The sequence below is a fragment of the Salvelinus namaycush genome, chromosome 25 (genome assembly GCF_016432855.1).
Source record: "Salvelinus namaycush isolate Seneca chromosome 25, SaNama_1.0, whole genome shotgun sequence".
NCBI classification, from domain to species: domain Eukaryota; kingdom Metazoa; phylum Chordata; class Actinopteri; order Salmoniformes; family Salmonidae; genus Salvelinus; species Salvelinus namaycush.
The window spans coordinates 7953301-7964979 of NC_052331.1; positions in this window are offsets into that span (position 1 = coordinate 7953301).

Consider the following 11679-nt stretch of genomic DNA (forward strand, 5'->3'; position numbering starts at 1 on the left):
CTTACCCTGTCCCCACACCTCTTGCTCCAGCCTCAGCCGCCTCACCTGGTTTCTAGCAACCCGCCCGAGCTTCCTCTGGCCTGCACTCAATCTTCCCCCCTGTGTTTCAATAAATACCTTGGTTACCTCATCCCAGTCTCCTCGTCTGAGTCTGTTCTTGGGTTCACCTGTTCCGCTCGCGTGACACCTACACACACACAACACACATGTGCACATAAACTCCTCCCCCTTTTCCCCAAGGCAACTGCCATTGATGCTAAAGCTATATGACATCAGAGTAGTACAACAGCGTTCTCATCAGTATGGATCAGCTACAGTCTGCAAACGCACAGAAGCAGCTGTGGTTGTCTAGCTGCCTTCCCATCCCTTAGACATCCTACCATCTGCACAATCACTGGGAATGTGTAGTCTCTCATTTAGGAAAGACTGGAGGAGGAAAAGGAAGGAACAACTCATCCATCTTAGTGAGGAGTGGAGGAGAGGAGAATGATGGAATGATTATGTTTTTCTACCATCTGCCATCTGTCCGCTGGTGCCTTCTCTCTCTTCCCAGCGGTGACTATGGTGAGTGATAGAGTAAGGGGGATGGATGAGTAAAGGGATAGAGATATACCTTGGGGTCTGTAGTCCCTTCTGGGCCCGAGAGAATGTGTGACACATACATATATGCACACACAAACACACAGGCCCCATCTGGTTCTGATTTCAATTCAAAGGTCACAGACTATGAGACAATCTACTGGTTTTATCAAGCAATAGGCCAAGATGGAAGTATGTATGTATGTGTGTGTGCCTGCCTGCCTGCCTGCCTGCCTGCCTGCCTGCCTGCCTGCCTGCCTGCCTGCCTGCCTGCCTGCCTGCCTGCCTGCCTGCCTGCCTGCCTGCCTGCCTGCCTGCCTGCCTGCCTGCGTGACTGTGGTCTCTGTTCAATAGAGGGGTTAGATGTATGGAGTGTCCCACTCACCAGACCTTCAGTAACCATCTCCAGCTAAAGTTATTCTATAATATATGGGAGCTATTAAAGTACTCTCATGGATAGATGAACCTGCGCGTGCTCTGAGTCTGTCACTGTTGTCACTTTACTAAGAGATTTGTAAGCTTGTAAACCGTTTTGTAAGTTTGTAGAAAGATGTTTGCAAGTGAAAATGTGATTTGTGCTCTGGGGGCAGGACCTTGTACTCCTGACCAATCAGTTCCCTCTGCCAAAAGCACAACCCCCTAACCATTGGCTGGATTGTTCCATCAATCAAATCTCAGGAAGTAGCTTCCCACATGAGCAAGAGAAGATGAGGTAGGACGCCGAGGTCGAGTTGTGTACGTTGTTCACATGAAGTTCCTTGATTGATGAAGAGTGTTGTTCGGGGAATGGGAAATGGCGGCGAGTAGTGAGGACGAAATGGAGGAAATGGAGAAAAAGTTGGAGAAGCAACAGCTGTGCTGGAATGCAAACAATATGGGTGTAAATTCTGATGGTATGGAGCGGGAGGATGAGGGTCAATAACCGAAATGGTCGGTAGTGGAAAGACATAGGAAGAAGAGATCATGATACAGAAAGCAGTGGAGCGTCTAGTAAAGAAAGCATAAAGATGGCCAAGGTAGGAAGCAAGAGCAATGATGTGTTGGAGTGGAAAGTGGTGATTGTGTTTGAGACCAAAGGGCCTCTCTTTTTTTTATTTAACCTTTATTTAACTAGTCAAGTCAGTCGGTGTTTTAAATGCCAAAGAATGGGACATGTAGCTGATCAGTGTAAAGGAAAGAAAAGATGTTCCAAGTGTGGAGGGGCACATGATTACGGTGAATGTGGAAGCAATGTGAAGGTTAAGTGCTGTAATTGTGGGGGAGAACACGGTGCAGCATTTGGTGGATGCCAGGTACATAGAGAGGCTAGAGAGGCTCAGAGATATACTGTAGAATCAGTCATGATGTATCGTATGCAGAGGCTGTAAAACAGATTGGTAGAACTACAGTGTGGACTGATGGAGCTTGCATGGATGTACCTGTAGTAAGTGGACCTACTGTCAGACTGATGGATCTTACATGGATGTACCTGTAGTAAGTGGAACTACTGTCAGACTGATGGATCTTACATGGATGTACCTGTAGTGGTGGGCTGGTGCTTCTGATGGTCCTGGCATGGTTTTGAGGCCCGTTCCAAAATCTTGTGCTCATCAATGTGCGGTGTCAAAGGACACTTTGATAATTAATAAAGTTGACTTCATAGCTTTTATTGGTAAGGTTATCGATACGACTCGGGTTGTGGAAAGCAGAAATGCCAGGTTGAAGGCTATTGTGGAGACGGCGAAAGAGATATTGGGGGTAATAGATGTTATGATTGCTGAACAATCCTAAGGGTGGAGTGTTTCAGCATGATATAGATAAAGTTTAATGGTGTTGGGGAGGGGTTTTGGGGGGAGGGGGAGGGTGGAGCAGAAGAGAAGTAGTACAGAATTGGGCAGACTATAATTTATTGTACATTCCAGCACAGTAGGTGGCGGCATGCACTTAAACGATTGTTTGCGGACTGTCATGATATCATAGAAGAGGAAGAAGAAGACAAAGAAGACGAAGAAGAGAAGAAGAGGGAAATTAAACGAAAACGATCTACTTGAAAGTAATCATAATTTTTTTCACTGTTTATAGATTTTTTTGTGTTGTTGTGTGAAATGGCATGACAGTAGTTTGCTTATCATGTGAAATATAATGCTACTGTCACGATCGTTTCTAGAAACGGACCAAGGCGCAGCGTGATTACAGTTCCACATAATTTATTAATAGTGAAACTTAATAAAAACAATAAACAATAAATGAACAACGAACCGAGACTACATACACTTACTCAAAATACAAAATTCAATATCCCACAAAACACAGGTGGAAAAAAGGCTACCTAAATATGAGGTTCCGGACTGTGGACCGTCGTTGGAGGTTCCGGACTGTGGACTGTCATTGGAGGTTCCGGACTGTGGACCGTCATTGGAGGTTCCAGACTGTGAACCGTCTCAGGAGGTTCCGGACTGTGGACCGTCTCAGGAGATTCCGGACTGTGGACCGTTGTTGGAGGTTCCGGACTGTGGACCGTCGTTGGAGGTTCCGGACTGTGGACTGTCGTTGGAGGTTCCGGACTGTGAAACGTCGCCGGAAGCTCTGGACTGGGAACTGTCGCCGGAAGCTCTGGACTGGGAACTGTCGCCGGCAGCTCTGGACTGGGGATCGTCGCAGGAGGCCTGATGCGTGGGGCCGGTACAGGTGGCACCGGACTGGTGACACGCACCTCAGGGCGAGCGCGAGGAGCAGGCACAGGACGTACTGGACTGGTGAGGCGCACTGGGGGCCTGATGCGTGGGGGCGGTACAGGTGGCACTGGACTGGTGACATGCACTTCAGGGCGAGTGCGGGGAGAAGGAACAGGACGTACTGGACTGTGAAGGCGCACTGGAGACCTGGTGCGTATAGCCTGCATCAATGGTATCGGTTCGATGACACACCTCGCACGACAAATGCGAGGAGCTAGCACAGGACGGACTGGGCTGTGGAGGCGTACATCAGGGCGAGTACGAGGAGCAGGCACAGGACGTACCGGACTGGGGAGGCGCACTGAAGGCCTGATGCGTAGGACCGGCACAGATTGCACCGGACTGGTAACACGCTCCTCCAAACGCCTGCGTTGCCGCATACTCCTCGCCAACTCCATTCTCTGGTATCCCTCCTCGCACTGTTCCATTGACTCCCAGGCGGGCTCTGGCACTCTCCCTGGGTCGACCGACCACCTCTCTACCTCCTCCCATGTTGTCACTGGTTCACACCTCGGCTCGGTTGACCACCCCATGTGCCCCCACCCAAAAAAACTATTTGGGCTGTCTTTTGGGCTTTCTCTGTGGCCGCGAACCCCGGCGTCGTCGCTGTTCTCCCTTCTCTCCTTGCGTCTGCTGTGACCAAGGGAGGATCTCCTGTCCTTCCATTATTTCCTCCCAGGTCCAACTTATTTTCTCCCTGATCTCCTCCAAAGACCAGGATGCCATTTCCTCCCGGGCACGCTGCTTGGTCCCGTTGTGGTGGGATATTCTGTCACGATCGTTTGTAGAAACAGACCAAGGCGCAGCGTGATTACAGTTCCACATAATTTATTAATAGTGCAACTTAACAAAAACAATAAACAATAAATGAACAACGAACCGTGACTACAGAGGTGCTACATACACTTACTCAAAATACAAAATTCAATATCCCACAAAACACAGGTGGAAAAAAAGCTACCACTGTCACGCCCTGACCTTAGTATTCTTTGTTTTCTTTATTATTTTGGTTAGGTCAGGGTGTGACATGGGTGATTATATGTTTTGTCCTGTCTAGGGTTTTTGTATGTTTATGGGGTTGTTTCCAGTCTAGGGGTTTTGTATGTCTACAGTTGCCTAGATTGGTTCTCAATTAGAGGCAGCTGTTTATCGTTGTCTCTGATTGGGAACCATATTTAGGCAGCCATATTCCTTGAGTATTTCGTGGGTGATTATCTATGTCTATGTTTAGTTGCATAGTGTCAGCACTATGATTATATAGCTTCACGTTCGTTTTGTTGTTTTTGTATAGTTCATTCCGTGTTCTTTCTTTATTAACTTCTTATGGCTGCAGCCCGAGGCCGCCCACAATATGACAACAGCCACTTCAAGTGCAGGGCGCGAAATTCAAAATATATATTTTTTAAATATTTAACTTTCACACATTAACAAGTCCAATACAGCATATGAAAGGTACACATCTTGTGAATCCAGCCAACATGTCCGATTTTTAAAATGTTTTACAGCGAAAACACCACGTATATTTATGTTAGCTCACCACCAAATACAAAAAAGGACAGACATTTTTCACAGCACAGGTAGCATGCACAAAGCCAACCTAACTAACCAAGAACCAACCAAACTAACCAACAAACAACTTCATCAGATGACAGTCTTATAACATGTTATTCAATAAATCTATGTTTTGTTCGAAAAATGTGCATATTTCAGGTATAAATCATAGTTTACATTGCAGCTACAATCAGAAATTGCACCGAAAGCAGACAGAATAATTACAGACACCAAAGTCAAATACCTAATTACTCATCATAAAACATTTCTGAAAAATACATAGTGTACAGCAAATGAAAGACAGGCATCTTGTGATTCCAGACAATATTTCCGATTTATTAAGTGTTTTACAGCGAAAACACAATATAGCGTTATATTAGCTTACCACAATAGCCAAAAACACAAGCAATTTCCCAGTAGCAAAAGTTAGCGATCGTAACAAACAAGCAAAAGATATATAATTTTTGACTAACCTTGATTTTCTTCATCAGATGACAGTCCTATAACATCAGGTTATACATACACTTATGTTTTGTTCGAAAATGTGCATATTTAGAGCTGAAATCAATGGTTATACATTGTGCTAACTTAGCTACTTTTTCCCACTACGTCCGGATTTGTTTCTGACACTTTTTCTGACACACATATTCTGACCAAATAGCTATTCATAAACATAACTAAAAAATACATGTTGTATAGGAAATGATAGATCCATTAGTTCTTAATGCAATCGCAGTGTTAGAATTCTAAAAAATAACTTCATTACGACATCCAGCTTCGGTATAGCTAGAGTATCCAAAAGTTGGGCGCCGACGACTAATTCACATGTACGACAGATATATGAAATAGCATCATAAAATGTTTCTTACTTTTGCTGATCTTTCATCAGAATGTTGGACAAGGGGTCCTTTGTCAGGAACAATCGTTGTTTGGATTTAGAACGTCCATTTTCCCTCTCGATTTAGCAAGCACACTAGCCAAGTGGTACGAATCTCTCCATCGTCAACAAAGTCAGAGAACGGAACACGGCAAAACTCCCGAAAAAATTTCAATAATCTGATTAAACTATATTGAAAAAACATACTTTACGATGATATGGTCACATGTATCAAATAAAATCAAAGCCGGAGATAGTAGTCGCCTATAACGGCAGCTAAACAGAAGGCAAATCCAGGTCCCTATTCGCGCTCTCCAGAAAACCGGAAATGGGGGACACGTCATACAAAGAGCTTGTATTCCACTTCAGACCAAGATAAACACTAAATTTCTTCTCTCACCGCCTCTTGACATCCAGGGGAAGGTCTATGAAGTGCATGTATACTAATACGTATCATGCCCATTTATAGGCAGGAAGTAGAACACAGCCTCGATTTCAGACTTTCCACTTCCTGGTCAGGAAGTTTGTGCCAAATGAGTTCTGTTTGACTCACAGATATAATTCAAACGGTTTTAGAAACTAGAGAGTGTTTTCTATCCAATAGTAATAATAATATGCATATTGTACGAGCAAGAATTGAGTACGAGGCCGTTTGAAATGGGCACCTTTTATCTGGCTACTCAATCCTGCCCCTGCAGCCCAAACAGGTTAAAAGAAGATGCATTCAAATCACGCTGCGCTTTGGTCTCATCGCTATAACGAACGTGACAACCTAAATATGATCCCCAATTAGAGACAACGATTACCAGCTGCCTCTAATTGGAAACCATATCAAGCACACCAACATAGAAATATGAAAACTAGAACGCCACATAGAAATAATAAACTAGAACACCACATAGAAATAATAGACTAGAACACCCCAGTCACGCCCTGACCTACTATACCATAGAGAAACAATGGCTCTCTATGGTCAGGGCGTGACAGCTACATTTCAGAAAAACTCCAAACCAGCCATTGCATTGACAGCCGCTATTGTGTTAGCTACTGTAGCTGGCCTCTGGCAGCTTTAGATGCTAGTGAAAAACGAATATATTTGCTAGTTAGATAACCATCTGATTGATGAGGTTGATTATAAATGCCATTAGCTAGCTAGATCGCTAAATTGAAACTGCTGGGGGAAAGCTAGCTAGCTAAGTCCCACTATAATCACTAATGATTATAAGTAGCTAATGTTAACTAGGTTTCTCGAAGATTTTTTTTTAAATATATATTTTAAGCTATATTTTAAAGACTTGTTACTGACTTTTGAACACTTGTCAAACTACTTAATTCCTCTGCCTGTTTATTGATAGCTGAAAAATCACTAGAAAGCAGCATGCTGCCAGACCACCAAAGGACCCTAGAGGTATTACACCCTGGATAATATGCTATATGTCATCACACAGACAGATCCATATTGAATGAGGTTTTCATAGTGCATAAAGTATATTACCAGAGGAGCTTACTTCTCTGGGATCTGGAGAGATCGCAGGTAGTTGGTCTGAAGGCTCTAGGAGGTCCTTGGAATATTCTGTCTCTAGCACCTTTAGAGAGATGGATAGAGGTATTGAAAGAGAGAGAGCAAGAGAGTTAACATTTACATTGTTGATTACTGAGGACTATAAGGGTGCCTTCCAATCTGTCAAATTAATTAGTAAAAGACGCAGCAACTCAATGGGTTTCAATAGGAGGAGTGTGTTGGAGGGGGGGGGGGGGCTAGGCTTGTGTTGTGCTGTCCGTCAGAAAAGTTGCAGAGACTATCCCACCAATTAAACAAGTAAAACAGCTGTGTTAGGCATGTGCATCATGCATTTTGGTTTGAAAGTAGCCTTCTTCTGTGGTTCAAGTTGTATTTTCATGTCTGTAACTTCGCTCTCACTCTCTCTGACCCCTAAGCCCTCACCCCTGACCTCCCATTGGCCCAGGGACTACGGCAAAACCCTATAATCAGTCTCTCTGACAGGGAGTTACTCCAGGAGTAGACAGGTTTATGGTGCATAGGGCTTCTCCACTCTGCATATGAGTGTAGTATTAGCTATATAAAAAGTGCATTCGGAAAGTATTCAGACCCCTTCACTTTTGCCACATTTTGTTACGTTACAGCCTTATTCTAAAATTGAGTAAACCGTTTTTCCAATACCCCATAATGACAAAGCAAAAACAGCTTTTAGAAATGTTTGCAAATTTATTGGGGGAAAAAAAAACAGAAATGTCATATTTACATAAATATTCAGACCCTTTACTCAGTACTTTGTTGAAGCACCTTTGTCAGCTATTACAGCCCCGGTTCTTCTTGGGTATGACGCTACAAGCTTGGCACACCTGTATTTGGGGAGTTTCTTCCATTCTTTGCTGTAGATCCTTTCAAACTATGTCAGGTTGGATGGGGAGCGTCGCTGCACAGCTATTTTCAGGTCTCTCAAGAGATGTTCGATCAGGTTCAAGTCCGGGCTCTGGCTGGGACACTCACGGACATTCAGAGACTTGTCCCGAAGCCACTCCTGCGTTGTCTTGGCTGTGTGCTTAGTGTTGTTGTGCTGTTGGAAGGTGAACCTTAGCCCCAGAGGTCCTCATCGCTCTGGAGAAGGTTTTCATCAAGGATCTCTCTGTACTTTGCTCTCCTCATCTTTCCCTCGATCCTGACTAGTCTCCCAGTCCCTGCCACTGAAAAACACTCCACAGCATGATGCTGCCACCACCATGCTTCACCATAGGGATGTTGCCAAGTTTCCTCCAGACATGAAGCTTGGCATTTAATCTTGGTTTCATCAGACCAGAGAATCTTGTTTCTCATGGTCTGAGAGTCCTTAGTTGCCTTTTGGCAATCTCCAAGTAGGCTGGCCACTGTACCATGAAGGCCTGATTGGTGGAGTGCTGCAGAGATGGTTGTCCTTCTGGAAGATTCTCCCATCTCCACAGAGGAACTCTGGAGCTCTTTCAGAGTGACCATCAGGTTCTTGGTCACCTCCCTGACCAAGGCCTTTCTCCCCCGATTGCTCAGTTTGGCTGGGCAGCCATCTCTAGGAAGAGTCTTGGTGGTTCCAAATTTCTTCCTTCTTCCATGTGTTCTTGGGGACCTTCAATGCTGCAGAAATGTTTTGGTACCCTTCCCCAGTTCTGTGCCTCAACAAAATACTCTTGGAGCTCTATGGACAATTCCTTTGAACTCATGGCTTGGGTTTTTCTCTGACATGCACTGTCAACTGTGGGACCTTATATAGACAGGTGTGTGCCTTTCCAAATCATGTCCAATCATTTGAATTTACCACAGGTGGACTCCAATGAAGTTGTAGAAACATATCAAGGATGAACTATGGAAACAGGATGCATCTGAGCTTAATCTCTTAGCAAAGGGTCTGAATACTGATGTAAATAAGGCATTTCTGTGTTTTACTTTTAATAAATTTGCCAACATTTCTAAAAACCTGTTTTCGCTTTGTCATAATGGGGTCTTGTGTGTGGATTGAGTAGGATTTTAAAAAAAATCAATTTTAGAATAAGGCTGTAACATAACAAAATATGGAATGCACTGTATACTGTAAATAAAATATGCATGACTTACTGACATGGAGTGCTCCATGTTCCTGCTGGTAGCAGGCCTCAACCTGGATGCAGGCAAATGTCCTGCCATGGATTATGGTTGTATCCATCTCCACCAGGCCCTTCGAAATCATATGACAAACCTGCATAGATTAACAAAAGAAAATGGTAACTGTATTAAGTCAATAGAAGTCATGACAGCCATAGGTTCTTTACAAAGGAGTGTACCGGTTTTTGTTCCAACACTTCTCTAACACCTCATTCAAGTGATTGTGGTCTAAATTGAGCAAAAACTCACCCACTTCAGTACCATTGAATGAGCTTCCCAAGTTACAAGTTTAGCAACAATTCTGCATGGTAGAGAATAACATGTGTGGATCTGTTTCTATATAACCTTGTGATGTTCCCAAGTTCTTTACATCTTTCTGGGTGTTAGGGATGTGCTTCAACCTGAGGAAAAGAGCAGAGAGGAGGACGAAATTAACCTCCCTGCTCAAATTTCACTGCTGGGAACACCAACTATTTTTAATAGTTAGACCTTACAGTGAAATGCTTACTTATAAGACTGTAACCAACAATGCAGTTTTAAGAAAAATAAGAGTTAATACAAATATTGACTAAATAAACTAAAGTAAAAAATAAAAGAGCAACAATAAAATAACGATAATGAGGCTATATACAGGGGGTACCGGTACCGAGTCAATGTGCGGGGGTACAGGTTAGTCGAGGTAGTTGAGGTAATATGTATATGTACATGTAGGGGTAAAGTGACTATGCATATATCATAAACAGCAAGGAAGCAAGGAAGTCTGTGCTATCAAACAGTCCTGTAGCTTAGCATCTGCGTCATCTGACCACTTCTGTATTGAGCGAGTCACTGGTACTTCCTGCTTTAGTTTTTGCTTGTAATCAGGAATCAGGAGGATAGAATAATGGTCAGATTTTCCAAATGGAGTGCGAGGGAGAGCTTTGTACGTGTCTCTGTGTGTGGAGTAAAGGTGGTCTCTTGCACATGTAACATGCTGGTAGAAATGAGGTAAAATGGATTTACGTTTCCCTGCATTAAAGTCCCTGCCACTACAAGCAGCGCCTATGGATGAGCATTTTCTTGTTTTCTTATGGCTTTATACAACTCGTTGAGTGTGGTCTTAGTGCCAGCATCGGTTTGTCGTGGTAAATAGACAGCTACGAAAAATATAGATGAAAACTCTCTTGGTAAATAGAGTGGTCTACAGCTTATCATGAGATTCTCTAACTCAGGCAAGCAAAACCTTAAGACTTCCGAAATATTTGATTTCCTGCACCAGCTGTTATTTACAAATAAACACAGAATGCCACCCCTTGTCTTACCGGAGGCAGCTGTTCTGTCTTGCCGATGCACGCAAAAACCAGCCAACTGTATATTATCCATGTCGTTGTTCAGACACGACTCGGTGAAACAGTTTTTACTTTTTTATGTCCCTTTGGTAGGATAGTCTTGAACAGAGGTCATCCAGTTTATTCTCCAATGATTTCACATTGGCCAATAGGACAGATGGTGGAGGCGAGTTACAAACTTGCCGACAAATTCTCACAAGGTACCCGGACCTGCGTCCCCTGTATCGGTGTCTTTTCTTCATGCGAATGACGGGGATTTGGGCCTGGTCCGCTATCTGGAGTAAATCCTTTGCGTCCGACTCTTTAAAAAAAAACTTTGTCCAGTTGGAGGTGAGTAAACGCTGTTCTGATATCCAGAAGCTCTTTTTGGTCATAAGAGACGGTACCAGAAACATTATGTACAAAAGAAGTTGCAGACAACGCGAAAAAAACACACAACATAGCACAATTGGCAAAACGGCAGCCATCTCCTCCGGCGCGGTTCTTCAATCACCTTCATAAGCATTGACTGATAGCTTTACCTCAGCAGTTTCAATGTAGCTATCTAGCTAGCTAATGGCATTTATAATCAACTTCATCAATCAGATGGTTAACTAACTATCACATACAGTATATTTGTTTTCCCCTCATCTAAAGCTGCCTGATCAAGCTAGCCAGTTTTTAGTAAAGCTACGATGAATGTCATTGGCCAGCAAGCTAATGCAATTGCGGCTGTAAATGCAATGGCCGGTCTGGAGTTCGTGTGAAATGTAGCAATATATTTCACATAAGCAAGACGATTACTTTCAAGTAGATTGTTTTTGTTTCATTCACTTCATCCTTTCTTGCTCATGTGGGTCTACTTCCTGAGATTTGATTGATGGAACAATCCAGCCAATGATTAGGCGGTTGTGGTTTTGGCAGAGGGAACTGATCGGGTAGGAGTAAAAGGTCCAGCCCCCAGAGCGCAAATCTCATTTTCACTTGTAAATATCTTTCTACAAACTTGCAAAATGTTTT